The following is an 18881-nucleotide window of genomic DNA, read 5'->3' as shown; positions in this document are numbered from 1 at the left end:
AAATTGGATGTATGTATTTCTTCATTGTCATACCTGATGCTAATAGAGTAAAGTACTTGGACCTAACTCTTGATAGAAGGCTAACCTGGAGACCTCATATCGTGGCTAAGGCGAAACCACTGGACGCCTGATTAAGGTAATTTCATTTCCTGGTGGGACGTAAATCAATTCTAAGGCTCAGTTTAAATGTCCTTATATACAAAACTATCTTCAAAACACTATTGACCTGTGGAATATCAATCTGGAGTTATTATGTTTAGGCGGACTATTATTTAAAGGGTCCAGAACTTAAGGCTTTGTGATCCACAGAGCAGCTGATGCGACAAAGCATCGCCTTGAGAGGCATATGAATCCATTGGCCATTAACCTGTTGGCCAACAGCACATAAAGCCACCAAAGACACCCTAGACCCCTTTTTCATTCTCTTTCTTTAATCGAACTCTAAAATGATGAAAATTGGATCAAAAATTAAAAAAATATGCCAAAGAATGGAAGGATACTTAAGGATGTCCATGGCTTTAAATTCCTTTAGGTTTTTAACGCGAAGTGTAACAATTTTGAATGTTTTGATAAGAACTAAAATGTAAATTCAATTGGATTACATATTTTGGAGAAAATGGAAAAAAAAAGTGGATCTGAAAATTAATTTAATAAGCATTTCAGCAATATGGTAATATGATGGTGGTCCCAGCTGAATGTTGCTTACGCCCAGCTTATGATCAGAAGCATATCACATGGTAAGTTTGTTTATATTTACGCAACGCAATTGAAAGGGAGTTTCCTAAAATATCAGCTAGCCTACCCTTCAGTTATTTTCCATTCGTTAATACAACACACCACTGCACACACACACACACCGCACATACATACGCACATATGTATGTATATGCCACACCATGTCTCATGTTTGTATGTATGTAAGTACATATCAGAAAACCCATTCAAAGTAGACCTAATCTCTCGAGCTTATGTCACTTTCCATGCATTCATTTCCCGCATAACTCATTAAATTGTCTCTCCATGGGCCCTTCCCCTTCATTCATTCCTCTTTCTGGCGATTATCACACTTGAGTCTCGTGCTTCCCTATCGTTGTGCTGTTGTTGTTTTGATTGTATTGACCCCCAAAGAGTGCTCCGAAGTGCACAAGGCACCACTTGTTGCGTTCTCTGTGTTCTCTTCCTACCTCTGTTGCTACCTACCCCCGCCCTTAGTCTCATCATTCCGTCATTCTCTGACTCTCTGTCTGTCTCTGCCTTGTCCCAGTGTCTGTTTGTTTACAAATTGTAATGGAAACTTTTGTAAATCTTTCCATGCTACTTCTACAAACAATAAAAAAAAAAAAAAACACACACACATTCAAGTAAAGTCACTCGTTTAAATATTTCATTGAAACATCTAAAAAAGATTTTCCTTTGCCACAAATGAAGGGAAAACCACCCGGTACGAACAATTGTACTGTACATACAAACCAACAAAAATTAACTAAAATAATTTATTCCCACCAACAAAACTGTGTGTGTATGTGCCAAGTGGGTAAATTTCCATTAGAGGCTCAAGATTCAGTGTTCAATTGTCCGCTCTGAATTGTATTTGATCAGCTCATTAGTATGACTGTTTAAGTGTCAAAATTTTATACAATAAAAGTATATATTATGTATGTACATATATACAATAATAATATACTAGTTTGTATTATACATACATACATACATGCATGCCTCTCTCTGTGTGAGTCTGTGCGAGTCGGATTTAAATGCATTTGGAAACAATAACAATTGACGTCATGTCTGATGTCTGTCTGTGTCTGGGGCAGGGTTAAACTCATAACTTGTCTAAATTATATGCGAAATAAACCAAAACCAAAACCAAAACAAAAACAAAACACAAACACCTAAAATGTATCTGATGAATGCATCCATTGACTTTTGCCTTTAACAAACAGACCAGGCCAGGCCAAGTCGGTTGAAGGCAATACAGAGACACATATGTACATACATACAGGCAAAAAATCATAAATATGAATATAAATCATAATGCACAATAACAAAACAATAACAATATGTGTTTTTTTTTTTTGCTTGGAATAAGGAAGAGAGCCCGTCCATGGTTAAAACAACTATTAAAGACTATGATATTCCCTTTCTAAAATAACAACAACAAATGATTCAAAGAATCCAGAGTGGGAAATCACTCAACTAAACCAGAATAAAACTTTAAAATAATGTAAATTTTTCTCATTTCAAAGTTTAATAACACAGAATGTTTTTAACTTCATTTAAAACTAAACTTGACTTCAATGCATTCAAAATTTCAACTCTTCAAAAAGTAATGCTAATTTGCTTGTCTAATATCTAATTAATTTATAAAATTTCACACAAATTAGGGTATTTAAATAGGGTATATACATACATATAATACATAAGACATTATAAGCGCCCATGGGAATGTTATGCGTGAAATGTTGTTTTATATATAAATTTTTTTTTCATTTTTGTTTATTTTTTTTTTCTTCTCTGAATGCGATTCGCGATTTTTGCAATTCATTCACCTTTTAATCAGGCAAACCAGTTGCTGGTGTTGTTTTTAAGGATGGCCAAAAAAAAAAAATAATAATATAAATTTCCCTTTTTCGTATGCGCCACGAACTTCGTGAGACAATAACGTGAGATAAATACCAAAAACCAGAGGGCCGGGGCTAACTTCGACCGCGTCAAAGTTTGTATACCCTTGCAACTTTTTTGGTAACTCTATCCTTACCTATTAGCCATCAATGTGGAAGAACGTTTTATCTAAAAAGGCTTATGCTTGCGAAAGAAAGGCCTACAATCATAGGAAATAACGAAGATATTGATCAAAGGCACTGTTTTCGACCGATCGTTCCTATGGGAGCTATATGATATAGTCACCTGATCTTGATCAAATTTGGCATAGTCGCTTATAGGCATAGTAAACTCTCTAATATTAAGTTTCACGACAATAGCTCAGAAAATAACGAAGGTATTGAGAAAGTCACTGTTCGTGACTTGGCCGTTTGTATGGGAGCTATATTATATAGTCACCCGATCTTGATCAAATTTGGCATAGTCGTTTATAGGCGTAGTAAACTCTAAAATATTAAGTTTCACGACAATAGCTCAGAAAATAACGAAGTTATTGAGAAAGTCACTGTTCGTGACTTGGCCGTTTGTATGGGAGCTATATGATATAGTCACCCGATCTTGATCAAATTCGGCATAGTCGCTTATAGGCGTAGTAAACTCTCTAATATTAAGTTTCACGATAATAGCATAGAAAACAACGAAGTTATTGAGAAAAGTCACTGTTCGTGACTTTGGGGTTTGTATGGGAGCTATATGATATAGTGGTCCGATCCGGCTGAATCCGAGATATACAACGCCTGCAGTATATACAAGCCTACGTGCAAAATTTCAGCTCTGTAGCTCTTACGGTCTAGGAGGAGTTTGCGTTGATCCAGACGGACGGACGGACGGACGGACGGACGGACGGACGGACGGACGGACATGGCTAGTTGAATTCGTCTCGTCGTGCTGATCAAGAATATATATACTTTGTATGGTCGGAGATGCTTCGTTCTATGCGTTGCACACTTCTGACCAAAATTAATATACCCTTTTTGCAAGGGTATAAAAAAAAAAAAAAAAAAAAAAGACAACAACAAAAAGAGCCGAAAACAACGTGGAGAAAGAAAGAGACAGAGGAGCAAAGGAAACAAACAACAAGACAAATATTTAGATGCGATTAACGCAAACAAAAGATATGGACGATGATGACTAATCAAATTAAGTTGTCGACTTTTTTTTTTCCTTTCAGATTTTTGCAGAGTCGATCAAATCATGTCAAGTTCTGGCCCACGGGCCAAACTGCCAAAAACAAAACCAACCAAACCAAATATACCATCAAGCCACGACGCATGCGTAAAAGTCAAAAGCCAAATGTCTTACCAACAAGTTCAACTCACAATCCACAACAAAACAAACACTGCGAAATTGTTGTCTTTTCATGAATGAAGCTCGAATGGCCTCCATCGATAATGTTGAACATCGCATGTTGATTTGTTATTTGTTTCGCTTTTGCATACCCTGCAAATACTGTCCCCGTTGACAGGAGGGCATATACCCTTCTATGCCTGCCCATTGCTTGAGAAAAGGAATGCCAATATTTAGGCAAACATTTGGAAGCTCCAGAGGGATCCTGAATAGTTTTTTCCTTCTACTGCCTTTGATCTTGGCATGAACTTGGGCTAAAAGTGGGGCTTAAACCCTGAAACCCTGGAACATTAATAAAAATACTTGAAAAAAGTCTCCAAATTCTTCGACAGATATGAATAACAAAAATTTGAATAGGCTACAATTTAGAATTTACAGTTCTATCAAAAAGTTTAAGTTTTAAATATTTTATTATAATATTAACTAAAACAACAAAACACGCCTTTTTCGAAAATTAATGTAACTTCAACTATACAAAGTTTGAAATAAAACAACGAAATTTAATACAAATTAAGAAACGTTAACGTTTTGCTCCAGTTTCGAGTCTTTCTTTGCTAAGGTGGAAAACATTTTAACCAATTTTTTAATGGACAAAATTCTCAGATTACCTAAGACAGATCCAGATCCAGACTTCTTTCGTCCCTTTCTTCTCAAAAATGAAAACTTGTTTGATACAGGGTAGATCATAGTCTGTGAAGCATTCCTTAATATATTTGTAGTATTTGTATAATGCTTTATTTTTTTTTTTTTTTTTTTTCGTATGTTTGCACTTCACACCATCAACATTTTTCAGTGTATAGTGTGTGTGTGTGTGTGTGTGTGTGTGTGTAACATAACCAATTCACAATTGCTGGGTTTGTTGTCTTTTTCATTTGTTTTTTGCATTTTTGCCGATCCAAGTTTTAAGTACGTGTTTTGAATGAAAACTCACCAAAAGCTCTACAAAAATTATCTCTGACTAAAAATCTACAAGCAAAATAAAAATAACAACAACAACAACAACAACAAATACTGTACGGTGTGGAAGAGAGGATGGGAAAGGAGAAGTAAACGAAAATTCATGAATGGGGAAGAGAAGGTTAGAAACTTGTGAGGGCGAACAAATGAAGGTAAATTGTCAATAGATACAATAATCATTTTTGATGAATTTTTCTTTTGTTTTTTTCCTCTTTTTTTTTTTTTTGTCTTAAGATCCATTCCATTAAAACCATTCAAGTGTGGTAAACAAATGTGGGTTGTATTGTCATGGCTTACACAAATTGCGGTAGCTTTCTCACAGTGATTTAGAAAACTTTTGCTTCAATTGCTTGATCGATTTCATGCATATTGGCTTTATTTTCAAAAATAACATACCGAAAGGATATGGAGCAAAGAAAGGAAGTTAGTCATAGAGCTTTAGCCGTTGACTTTGTTGTAGACTCTTGCAGTATTTATTCAGTAGCCATTATCTACATGGGTATTTAATGTGAAAACATTTGGCAACTAAAAGTTACCAACCACTTAACTTCACTTGACTAAAAGTTAGCAAATCGGCTACATACAAGTGTGAACTTGGCTTTAATTGTTTGAAACGTAAGAATTACTCAGTCGAAAGCCTCGCCCCGTGACTTAAGATTTACCTATAAGCAATAATAATAACAAGTGTGATCTGACTTTAGCTCCGAGAATGTCTTTACTATACCCATCAGTAATCGATTTTGTCCAAATAACAACTAAGACATAAATGATATTATAGAAGGATTAACTCTCAATAGAGGCGTTTAATAAAAGCAGTATAGAAAGGACTAAAAATTGCTAAAATTTGTTTTCAATACTCTGTTGTTTGTGGAAATGGTTAATTTTCGAATCAAGGATTTTTTAATAAGCTTCAGTTAGATAGGAGATCTATTGAAAAATACAAATTAAGACTCGAAAAATAAACTAAAAACTAATACAACTCCAATTACATAACAAATACCCAATAACAATACCCAAAAATAATCATAGTATGGGTCCCAGGCCACACAGGTATTCAGGGAAACGAAACAGCAGATTTGGCCACCAAACAAGCTAACCAATTCCCAAATATAATAGAGTCCAATTTGAATTACAAAGATGGAATAAACTACATTAAGAGTACTTTCAAAGGACACAGTAGGGATGTATGGCTAAAAACATCAGACCATTACAGGGCAGTCAACCTAAGTCAAACCACAGCGAAGGACTCACAAATAAAGATAGAAAACCCCATCACTCGGGTCGACTTCGTCAAATTCCAAAGACTCCGGTTTGGACATACACGCCTCACCCATGAGTTTCTCTTTAAGAGAGAACTTCCACCACAGTGTGCTGAATGCAACAGAATTAACAAAGTCCTCCACATAATCATAGATTGTACCAAATACAATCCAATAAGAAAGAAATACCTTTCCTCTAATCCTCTCGACTCCCTTAACAACTCCAACGTCCTTTCCATTAAACAATTCCTCCAAGAACCAAACCTATTCCATCTTATATAATCATCTGGTTCAAAGTTACCAAAATAACTTTCAACAATACACATATACATCTAGTATCCTGTAAATATATTTCTAACTAATTAGCACAATTTTAGCTTAAGGCCTAGTAGCTATAGCTAGATTTAACAATTGTCCGTAATTTGCAATCACGGTTTCAATTCAGATTATAAATATAAATAAATAAATAAACAACATTTGGTTGTTCTATTGTTAGTTGTAAACTTACTTCATCCCGGTAAACTATTGATCACTCAAGCCTAAAAAGAGTTGAACTTCCTCGATGTGAATTGATGGATCAGACCAAGAAAAGACAAAAGCTGCATTCGTATTCAGTCTGAATTAGAAAAGACACCGATCCCATTTCTGTTAGTGTTTGTGATTCTGTTCTAGGGGAATTTCAATACTATTGGTGGCTTTGATAAGAAATAAAAACGAAGAACCAATTAGCTTTACACTAAACTTTATATTTGAGATTATTCTAAAATGAAAGAGGAAGCACTTTTATATTTTATTTGTGATATATAATAGAAACAAAAAAGGCAAAACTATGTTCAGCTCCAAGGTAAAACGAGTCACAAATCCTGACCAGGTAAATGGTAAAATAAGGTTAAATATCTTGAGGAATCTTAGAAATATTAACAATAATTAAAATTATATTCATTAAAAAAAACATTATTGAAGTTACTATGAAACAAAAACTAACACGAAAGGTCTTAGAAAAGCTAAAACCTATTCCAGTTAATAACTATTAAAGATACTGAAATCTTTCATTCATTCATTCTGGTATTAGATAAATTCTCTATGAAATGTAATTCATTTTAAGCGGCAAGTTAAAATTTCAATTTCATCATGTTTAATGTAAAAGATTTTTAACCAATTTTAAAGGTAATTGTCTAGAGTTTCGGTTACCTAGTGTATTCTCCACAGTTCTCAAACATCTCAGACCCGTACGTTTTTGTCAATCAAAACCATGTCAGACATGAGCTCTCTCATCTAATTTCACTCAAAATGTCATATTTAATTTCACATTTAGACGTCTTCATTGCCACATTTGAAACTTCTTTTGACTCTTTATTCTTTTGCTTGTTTCTTGAATGACTTTTGTGGCTTGGCCATCACACACACTCACACACACACACATACATATGTATGTATGGTTATATGGAGAACTCTTGGAGCGACTTGGCTCAGTGACTTTACTTACCTTTTATCTCTTTAGGGGCAAATTTCCGGTTCTGTTTTTCATAGTAAAAAAAAAAATAATTCGTACGTTTTGGTATTTATTTTGGTTCACACGTGCGCGGGTAATAAACTTCCAAATGACCGAAAAACTGAACTAAACAGAACTGAAACCTAAGAAAGAGAAGAAAAAACAAATATATACATATATATATATATACTTTCTGCCAAAAGTCAGGCCAAGAAGAAGACCAGGCAAAAGCCAAGTCAAGTGTTGAAGGCACACACTTTTGTGTGTCGCACTTAACAGAAGAACAAGAAACAAAGAAGCGTTTAAGAGCCGCTTACGGCTCCACTACACTCCACTCTCCACTCTACTATACTCCACTCTCCACTCCACTCGATTCCGCACCACTACTTAGGCTGCCCCCCTCCCCCAATGATCCACCATTCGGTTTAAAGGCAACAAGAAATTTTATTGCTTTTGCGTTGCCTTATTAATGTATCTGCTATGTTTATCATTGTCGAATTTTAATTAAACTAAAACGTGGAACATGTTTACTTAAAAGTTCAATGCCTTTTAACAACCATTTCATTGGCTTGGCCTGGGACTGGGACTGGGTCTGGGTTTGATTTGGCCTAGGCCAAACTCGATGACTTGGCACTCTTTATTATCGCTGTGGCCCCATCTTTATCTAATCCTTACTCCTTTCCCTCAATGTGGTTGATATACATTAAATCAAGCCACAAAAATTAGCCAAGGAAATTTTCTCATTAAAAGTACTATGGCAATATTACGTATACGCAGCATGAGCATTTTAATAAGCAATATTCTTGTTGGTAAAATATTGAATTACATGGCACTTGGTTGTATTTTAAATTCTGCTTGGGGTTCACACTTACACACACAAACACACACACACACAGACCCATACAGATGAAAATTAATTTATTAATAACCCTTTTGTGGTTCACACACATAAGCACACACACACACACACAAGCCATTCGGGCAATCTGTCGCCTAGGATTAAAAGGAAGGGTGTGTGATTGACGGTGGTAGAGGGGAAGAACGGAGCTCGTGCTGAAGATTCGTTTCGGTCATTTGAAATGGTAACGTAAGCGTTTTGTCACTGTGCGACTGTGTCATTAAGAGCAGTCTGTGGCTAATTCCAGGATATACACATAAGTGCCAATGCTAATGTTAATGCTAACGTTCATATCCTGTCAGAGTTTCACTCTTCCCAATCTCTATCTCCATCTCTTTGCTCCTCTTTTGCTCTCACTTCGTGCCCTCACTCGGGAAACGAAAAACTCCAAAGGCTATTTATGTTAATGGTTGGAGAAATTGCGGCGTCGGGCCACGAACACTGGTCAAAATCGGAAAAGCTAAGCGTTAAGAGAATTCTATGGGAGCGTACACTCTGAAGAGCAGTTCTTACAGCCTTCAACTTGAAGAATATTTGAGAGTTTTTCAAAGATATTTTATAAATTGAAATAGAATTTCTATTTGAAAGAGCTACATCCAATAAGAGATAATTATGTCCTGGTCCATTTGTATTTAATTCAACTTACTTTATCTAAGGTGCTTGAAAATCTTCTCTGATATCTTCAGCTATGTTCAGTTCTCACAAGGATTTCAGCAATTTGCACTAAGAGTCTGCCTTAGTTTTCATTTGTTGTTAAATTTTAATGTAAAATATCCTTCTATAAGGGTTTAAGTAAGAATTAAAGATATCGATGGTTTACGGAGCCCTTTCTTAGCAAAAAAATTAGATAGTTTCCACATGGGTTTAAATACTTGGGCCCCACTGTGCGGTCTTGTCCTGTGATTATAAGTGAAGTTTGTTTGACTTTCGTTGCTAATAGACTTCACAAATGTTATGGCTAGAGATGGAGAGAACTTTTTGCTCTGATGTTTGTTGTTGCTCTTGTTCTATTATATGTATTATGAAAATGTTTCTAGTCGTTGTAGGTGCCCTCATGTGTGTGTATTGCTTGTTGCTTTTACCAACAAAAAAAAACAACAAAATTTTACCCCCAACTCATACAAACACACACATACACCTCTTTCTTAGACCAACCGATGCTCCTTCAATGTGCTGATATCCTGTTTCCGCATTTTATGCCAAAGAGCTTTGTATTTTTGTTTACACACCTCTCCCGTTTCTGTCCCACTTCTATTACAGTTCATTGCAATGAACGGAAGGTGGGTGCAGATGGTATGTGTGAGTATGTGTGTGTGTGTGTGTGTGGCCCAAACTCATTTCCGGCACGAGCGGGTTACAAAAGCGGCAACGGCACAATGTTCTCACTACTAATTCAACGTTAATTTTAAGTACCTTCGTTCCAGGCGATTTTTCCTGCTCAATGAGTTGTTTTCGTTTGCATTTTAAATATTTGCCCGGTCAGGATCTAATGAAATTGTCCTAGCGGCAGTGTTCCCTCCTTTCTCTCCTTGTTATGGAAGTAAAATTTTATATACAAGTTTTTCTCTTTGTTTACCAAAGAGAAGGGAGCGGGTTGGGGGGGGCCGGGTTGCTTGATTTTGGGTAGCGTAAAATTTGATGTTCTACTAAAATTTCTATAAAAGTGTATGCATAAAATTTTCTGACATTTCCGAAGGGAAGGAGCAAGACCCCTGACATGATGGTAAAAAGAGGGGGGTGGTTTGGTTTTTTTTTTTTTTTTTTTGGGACATGATGGAGAAACGAACGGGCGGGCGTTTTGGCAGCGCGTGTATTAAAACTTTATATGCATTATAAAATTGGATTTTATGTCACTCTCCAAGTTGCCATTAGCCTGCCTCATCCTCTTCTTATTTTCTGCCTCCCTCAGGCTATTGTTGCTGTTGTTGGACTACCCCAAAAAAAAAAAAAAGCGCAGAGGGGAAACAACGAACAACAACAAAAAAAAAACAAAAAAAGCCGAAAGCCAACATAAAATTTTGATAGTCAATTGCGTGCAAAGGGAAGTTCGAGTGTCGCCTTCAGTCCCATTGTTTCCCATACTCCTCGAAAACAGAAAAGAAGCAAAAAAAAAAAAAAAACTTAGCCATAAACTTCAAAATGTTTCAAATGCCGTGTAATGCACGGCATATCATCGTAAAAACTTTCTTAAGTAACCACAAAAAAAACAACAAAACAAAAAAAAATTGAATGAATATTTGCTCTCAAAGTGCCTCCAAATTAACATGTGAAGTGCGGTTTGTAAATTTTCAGCCCTCTAAAATAACGCTAACAAAATTTATATACACTATATCTTAGGCTTTTTGTTGTTGTTGTTTTTCTCTGCATCGTTTGATTTTATTTTCATGATTAAGAAGAGTTTTTTCTGTAAAGTGAATTCTTAAGAATTTTCTCAACCAAAAATATAAATTATAAAGGTGAACAATTCGTTTGACATTAAATATCTAAAGTTGCGATCTCCTTTTTTTTACCATAGATAATTAAAACCTAAACTCAACTCAATTTGATAGTCATAAAAACAGAGAGAGAGATGTCCCTTTTATCCATGTAGAAGTGCAAGATCAGCATATTTGCTTTCTTGGTAAAAGGAAATAATATTTAATGAATCGTTGTCGTCTACAAGTCGGTTAGACACTCTTGATAATGGCAATACTAAGGGGGATGGGGGGAGCAGTAAAAATGGCATTTTGCGGTGGGCTGGAAGTAAAGTGAAGTAAAGGAAAAGGAAGGGAAACTCGAGGCCTATCTATGTATCTATCGGTTGGTGGCTACCAATCTGTTCTTGTTCTTGTTTGTTTTGTAATTTTTAATGTTTTTACGAGGCCATAAAATTAGCAGGCCAGCCAATGACCATAACTCATGCGACAGTTAGATGCGAGCACTCAGATAACCGCTGTCCAAAAGGATGTGAGTATGGATATGGACGCTGTGTGCTTTTGAGATGATGATGACGATGTCGACGACAACAACGACGACGACGACGACGACAACGACAACGAGGATGGCAAATGATGAGGCGGCACTTAAGCAGAAGCAGGCAAACGCAGCAACCAGCTAACGCCGCCACTGCAGCAGCAATTGCAGTCTGACAGCATTCCTCTTTGACTTATGAGGTCGTCGATGGCGATGGCAACGTGAGATGACAATTCTTGTCAATACATATCGATAACATAACAAAGATATTAATTGGCTTTCATTTGCCCTTATCCTGATGATATCTGAAGATTAGAACAAGACATTAGTCTTGGATTTCCAGAAGAGATCATAATCCGAGTGAATACTTTTAAGATCCAAAAACCCCTAAGATAAATTTTAGAATTTGGAAACTTTTTAGTCTCTTGCGATATTCATTAAGTGATTGCTACTCAAAATTAAGCATCTTAAACTATAAGGATAATGTCTTATGGTTTTAAGTTATATTCATATTACAGATGGATGAGGAGATTCATTTGATTGTTGTATATTTCAAAAGTTAAAGTTATTCATTGACGACGATTGATTGGGATCTTAATTGGAAATACGCTGAATTCTGAAATTACATGTAGCTCATTTACATTGGAGCCAAGCTACTATATACGATGGATTATGAATGTCAATTTGAATGCAACAATCGAGAGTCAGTCTCACGAATAGAGTACACGTTTGCATCTCTAAGATTTTTAGGGTGGCGGCGGCGGTCTTTTTTGCTGCATTGCTGATTGAGTGTTGAGAGATGCGGCGCTGAGATCTCTCTATTATGTTGGCCAGGCCAACAAGGCCATAAAATTTGATTGCTTTGCGAGCCAAAAAAAAATAAAAGAGAAAAAACAACAACAAAAAAAAGAAAGAAAAAAAAACCGAAAAGGACAAAAAACAAAATGAACAAGATGCAAAAGTAGAGACACAAAGCAGTCAAAAGGTGGCCCACACAGTTTGTTTATCCTTTTGCATATTTTGGGTTGAGTGTCTGTGTGATATTTGGTCGAGACAGGTGCAGGAAAGTGTTCATTTTCTTTCTTTTTTTTTTTGAGGAGGGTTGGGAGTTTGCGGCAGCAAAACGTCGCGAACTGCCGACATAATAAACCAATAAAAGCCACCACTTGCAGCAGTTCCAATCAAGTGACTTTTATTGGCGACTGTGTTGGGGGGCACATGTGGGCGGGCCCGTCCATATTGTGTGTGTGTGTGGGGGGAGTCGAGAATAAATGACCATAACTGCATGGCATGTAACCAAAACAAAGTCACAATTTCATCTAATACAAATCGAATATCGGTTACTCTAGATAGGTTTTACCTATTTAACTTATCTAAATGGTTGCTGATGTTGCAATAAGGATAAGATTTCACCCTTACCTTGTTTGTTTCGACGTCTAATCATAATATTGAATGTCATAAACATATAAGATCTGTCTGTCTTTCTCCTATACTCCCTCTTTTTCTCCGAGTCTTGTTGTTGTATATGTATTAAGGGTATTCTTTGGCAACATAATCAACAATATGTACATATGTATAACCTGTAATGAGCCGCTTTCTTCACCGGGGGTTTGAGACTACTCCGCCAGCCGCATGCATAGTAATAGATTTCGATTGCATGCCGCGTGTCTCGCGAACTTCTTCTCGTCTTTCTTGCGCCTTTTGTGTGGCGTCGGCATCATCATGACGCCGTGCCGCCGCGACTTTGCTGGCATATGTACATACATATAAAGGTTCATATATAGAGAGAGAGAGAGGTGGACGCGCGATTGCTTTAGTCATGGTCTGCGGGACACGTGCGATAATTATGGTAATATTTGCATTTGCGTGTGGCTCCGTTAAACAGTTGAGTGAGCCGAATGAATTGAGGAACTGAAAGTTAGATACTAGTGAACCGTTTTTCTTTTCTCCTTTACTCCTCCCCCGAGAAACAGACCAAGCGGACCACTCTTCGACTTGTTTCTATATCTGTTTTTTTTTTTTTTTTGCCTTTTTAATGGCATTTTAAACAGACAACCACGCCCACTCCGCCTCAATGCTCAATTCTCAATTCATAATTTGCGGGCAAGACAGAAAATATTAAGTACCATTTGCTTCATTCTTTCAATTTCTTTCTTTTTTTTTGCGTTTTTTGTTGTGTTTGTGTTTTTTTTTTTTTTTTTTTTTATGGGTCAACATTATTTTATAGGCAATAAAAAAATTGGTCAATTACGAGAGACCAGAAGCTAACGGAGGCGTGGCCGTTAGCCGATGGCCGTTTTGGTAGGCGATTCATGACAAACTTCAATTTATGAGCAATCATAAAAGAACGAACAAAAAAAAAAAAAAAATAAAAAATACAAAAAATGCGTATACAAAAAAGACAACAACAAAAAAAGTTAAAATTGCTTATTGCCAAGGTTACAAATTAATTAAAGACTTCAATTAAATGTAATTTCAACTAAACCGTATGACGTCAACATCTGAGTGCCAACCTCATCCACAAAAAAGGGGTTAAAGTCCAAAACACACACACTATCTCTCTCTCTCTCTCTCTTTCTCCCTCTAGTGTCATCTGGTATTATCATTGTAAATGAGTTCAAGCTCCCTCCACCCAAGCAACCCTCTTCATCAAATGCACCAAAAAAAAAAAAAAACAATTCAACTTTATGATGGGGCCATAAAAAAATCTCGTACTATGTCATATCATAAAATCTTAACAGAAATTATGATAGGAAATTACTGAAATGCGTCTTTAACATCTAGACAGAAGAAGTTCAGGAAAAAAGAGAATGGAAATTTCAATGAGTAAATCCATCTTTCAACTCCTCAGGAGTTGCTAAGCTTTCTTATGAATTTGCATCTTTGGCGCTGAAGAGAGAGATCATAAACCAGACTTGACGCCATTTAAACGCCACCAACGGCAAGATGAACAAAATGAACGGAACGAAGGCGATCCGCAAAGGAGAAAACGACAACAACAACAGTAACAACAACAACAATAACAACGGACAGCGAAACGTATGCGAAAATTTTCTTCGAATCTTTACCATTCTCTTTTCTACCTGTTCAGGTCAATGAATGCAATACCTTATCAGTCTGTCCCACTGCCAAATCCCATTCTCATTGCCATTGCCATACCCATACCTCTACCCCGTGGCCAGCACTCTTCTTGGCTTCAAGTCTCTCAAGTCTCAGGTCCATTCCCAGTTTCAGTCCCTTTCCTGTATGTCCACTTCGATTACAAACTGTTGAATGAATTCCGCTGTTCCATTTGCCGAATTCGATTCAGTTTTTCGTTTTTTTTTTTTTTTAAAAATTCTTCTTTTTTTTCCCCCTCTTCTTATGTTGTTGTTTTGTATTTTTGTTGGCTGGTTTGGTGGACCACGTTTGAGGCAAAGCCGCCGACGTGGTCGCCAGACCTCAGACCTGGCCAGAATTCCAAGAAGGACATCTCTCTTTCTTTTCATCTCTCTCTCTATCTCTTTCTTTCCCTGGTTTTCTCTTCTCTGTTGTTGTTGTTGTTTTTATTGTTTTGGCTGTTTTCATTTAAAGCATTTTATGGCATTTTGTTTTAGTCGCCGCTTCATTATGATTTTTTATAGCCACTTTGAGGCTCCTCTTCCAGGTCCCACCAAAAACGAAAGCCTCAACCTCAGCCTCAGCGTCAGAGCCTCAAAAGTCTCAGGTGAGTGGCTGCAGCAATTTTTGGTTTAATGCGCGCCTACGCGACTTCCCGTCCCGTCCCGTCTTGTCCCTTCCCGGCCCACAGCTGAATTGGTCACTGGGAGGAGGTGGGTTGTATGAGAGTTGGAGTTGGAGTTGGTGTTGGACTTTATGTTGAAGTTGGAGTTGAGGAGCTTCGGCGGTTTTGTCGGTTGGTTTTGTTTGAACACCGAAAACCGTTTTTAATGCTCGTTATAATTTTGGGATACGGATTCAGTATCTTTGGGCCGTGTCCCTGTCCCCAGTCCCCTGTACCTTGCATTGGCCAAATCTTTAGGTGATTGGCCTCATGTGAATTTCGTTTTAACATCCTTGAGGGCAATTGGAACTGTTCTTTTGTGGAGAATGTTTTTTTTTTTTTTGTTTTTGATCTCATTTTCGATCTTTGTAAATGGCCTCTGAATTTTTAATTCTCTCTCTCTCTCTTTCTCCTTTCTCTTTCTTGCTCGTGTTGGATTATTTTTTGACTCTCACAAAATAAAGTTGCTCGACTTAATTGTGATAATTAATTAACATAAAAATATCTGAGATACAGTCCAAAGAGAAACTGCCTGCAATATCAATGAATACATTCAAATGAGTTTCTCTTTAAGCATTTGATTCATAACTAAGTAACTAAACGAATCATTTGAAGCAACTAAATTACTCATTTTTCATTCAAAAATATTAATAATACAAAGGAATTTGAACAAAAATCACGTATATAACATAAATAATAAATGTTAAGGGCAATTGCAAAAAAACATCAAAATTAAATTTGTATTATAAGTCTTTCTTAGAACTATAAATAATGTCACTGAATCATATGAATGAATAATATTTATTACATCATGCCTCTCCCTCTTTATGTTGGAATTTATCATTTTAATGCCAAATCTCTTAACTAGATGCTCTTAATTACCAATTATATTCAAGATGCTCTTAATTACCAATTATATTCATTTAGATTCGAAAGGCAATTTTCAATTGAATTGCTTTATTAGAAATAAGGCTAATTTATATCTGATATCCATTTGTTTATTATAAAAAAAAAATTTATTGAAATATGATTATTGGGCAAAAAAACTATGATTAATAATAATAATATTTGTAAAAAGAGGATACTGCAAATAAATATTAATCGTCAAATCATAATCCTTTTCATTATGCCCGATTGAACTACTTTTCAGTATTGACTTAACAAGGTTTTGTGATGAAAGTCAACTAAGTTATTGCATTTTTTATTCAAAATAATAATATGTTTCTTATATTGAATCTAATATTGAAGCAAAGCCGACCACATAAAGTACGAGCGTCCTTTTGATTAGATCTAGGAGAATATATTTAAGAAACTCATAAACTCACATCAACAAGTATTCAAATAAAAACCCAACAAGTCCTTATAATTAGCCAGGTCTGATATAACGAAACCCAACAAGTCCTTATAATTAGCCACGTCTGATATAACGAACGATTATGTGAATTCCCTCAGATTCGTTACATCAAAGTTCTACTGTATATTCTATTTTTTCATCATTTAAACTTATATTTGATGTTTACATCTAAAATAATAACAAAATTTATAAAAGATTAAAACTTTTTTATATATATACATATTAATTCGCTTAGATTTAATTGATATATAAAATTGATAGATTTACTAAGATTATATGTTTATTGGATCTATTTTGTGGTTCGGTAGAACCTTATTAAGAAATCGAATGATTCACATTAAAATAAATGCAAAAGGACATAAGAAGATGATTAACTGTTTAATAGGAAACTTTTTTTGATCATCGAATTTCGTTCACACTCAAAATTAAAGAGGATCAGAGAAAGAGTAAGGAATTCCTAATTTAAATATGTGTTTGTATGCACATGTATGTGATTTAGGTAGGAAGGAACTCATTGCCATTCTCTCGGCTACTGGCGATTGCTGCAGGTCAATGTTCTGGTGCAAGGTAAATTCAGTCGAAAGGCCTCCGCAATTTCAGCTTCAGTTGAATTCCTTAGAAAAGCATAACAACATCATGGGGACGACGATGACGACGACGACGACGACGACGAAGGGAATTAAAAACACATAAATGTCACTTTCGCATAGCTTTTTTGTTTTATGGAGCATCCTTTTTGGAGAAGAACAGAACAGAACAGAACAGAACCGAACCGAACCAGCAATAATAACAACAACAAGATATTGGTGGGAGGGGGAGGGGGAGGGTAGAAACAAAACCAAAACAAAACCCAAAAAGCCGCAGACATGGCCACACTTCAACTGCAGAAGCAGCAGCCAAAAGAGGCTGAGCAGCAGCAGCAACAAGAACAAATTTGACGCAAGCGCAACACACCAACACACACACACACAGACACACACACGCATGCATACATATAATATATAGCCAGACGATGCCTGAACTTGACAATGAACTCTCGGCCAGTTTTCGAGGGCAACAAACAAAAAGGTGATTTACCTTTTGGCATTGCCTTCTTTATCCTTTAGTTATTTTATCTTCTACTTCCCTCTCTCTCTCTCTCTCTCTCTCTCTCTCTCTCTCTCTCTCTCTTTCACTCTTTCTCTCCTAACTCGTTTAGAGCCCTGAAGAATTACTTGAAGTTCATTGCCTAACCTACGAGAAAGAGAGATAGAGAACAATTCGATTCAATAGACAACAAAAACCTTACCGCATGCAGATACTCTCATTCTCCCTCCCGGCTTCCTTCTCCATCCCCTTCTTCTCATATCAACAATTCTGTTGAAAATCATTCAACAGGACGGTCGGCGCACTCTTCGCACATTAACGCCCTGGACGAGAACCCCCACAATTCCCCGTTTCCCACACAACTCACAACTCGAATGTGTCCCTATGGCCCATGTCCTTTTATTCTTGTTTTCTTGTGTGGGAATCCGTAAATAACACAAAACTAAACTAAACCAAACTGAATTGAACTGAACTGAAGAGTTCTTCTTCCTGGAATTACGTCGGTCATTTCAAAAGCGTGCCGTACTTTCTGCTTCTTTTTAATCTTACCAAATTAATGCGTCGCCAGCACATCTCGTCCTGTCTTTCCCATCTTTCTCTCTCCTCGCTCTCTCCCTCCCATTTCTCTGTCCCTCGTTACGTGTGTGTGTCTCGTCGTGTCTCTATTGAAAATTGTCCATTTGCTCTCAATCAATAGTAAAAAATATTTATCAATGAAATATTGCAAGTTCCACAGAACTCAATGTGAATGTGTGTAGTAGAGAGAGACCGAATAAGCCAATAACGAATACAATAACTTGAGTAATTGCATTAGATTTGTCCTCATATTGAAGAATGACCATGACCAGTCGAGTATTGTCGTTGTTAAGGCCATTGGGCAAAATGTTGGGCATTACTCTCACAAGAATGCAACAACAACGAGTTTAAAGTTTTAGTCCAACAATAAATTCATTACAAAAGAATTCATGTTTCGTTTGCTAAAGGTAGAATTAACTTTAAGTTAAGGTTATATCTTTGTAAATTGAATTCGATTCCTAACTAATATATTATGATCTTCATAATAACTTAACTGAATTAGACAGTGCACTGAATTCAGCTTAAAAAGTTATACA

At 36.3% G+C, this 18881-nt stretch overlaps 1 long non-coding RNA gene across 1 annotated transcript in view; it reads right to left on the bottom strand.

Moving 5' to 3' along the window:
- LOC137574120 (uncharacterized) overlaps positions 1 to 18881 on the bottom strand; it is a 210279-nt gene that overhangs the window by 118139 nt on the left and 73259 nt on the right. The window contains exon 2 of the long non-coding RNA XR_011031944.1: positions 7711 to 7859. This is a non-coding gene — a long non-coding RNA (uncharacterized lncRNA). The remainder of the gene's footprint in view (positions 1 to 7710; positions 7860 to 18881) is intronic.

The sequence above is a fragment of the Drosophila tropicalis genome, unplaced genomic scaffold (assembly GCF_018151085.1).
Source record: "Drosophila tropicalis isolate 14030-0801.00 unplaced genomic scaffold, ASM1815108v1 contig_443, whole genome shotgun sequence".
NCBI lineage: Eukaryota > Metazoa > Arthropoda > Insecta > Diptera > Drosophilidae > Drosophila > Drosophila tropicalis.
This window is presented reverse-complemented; position numbering and strand designations above follow the sequence as displayed.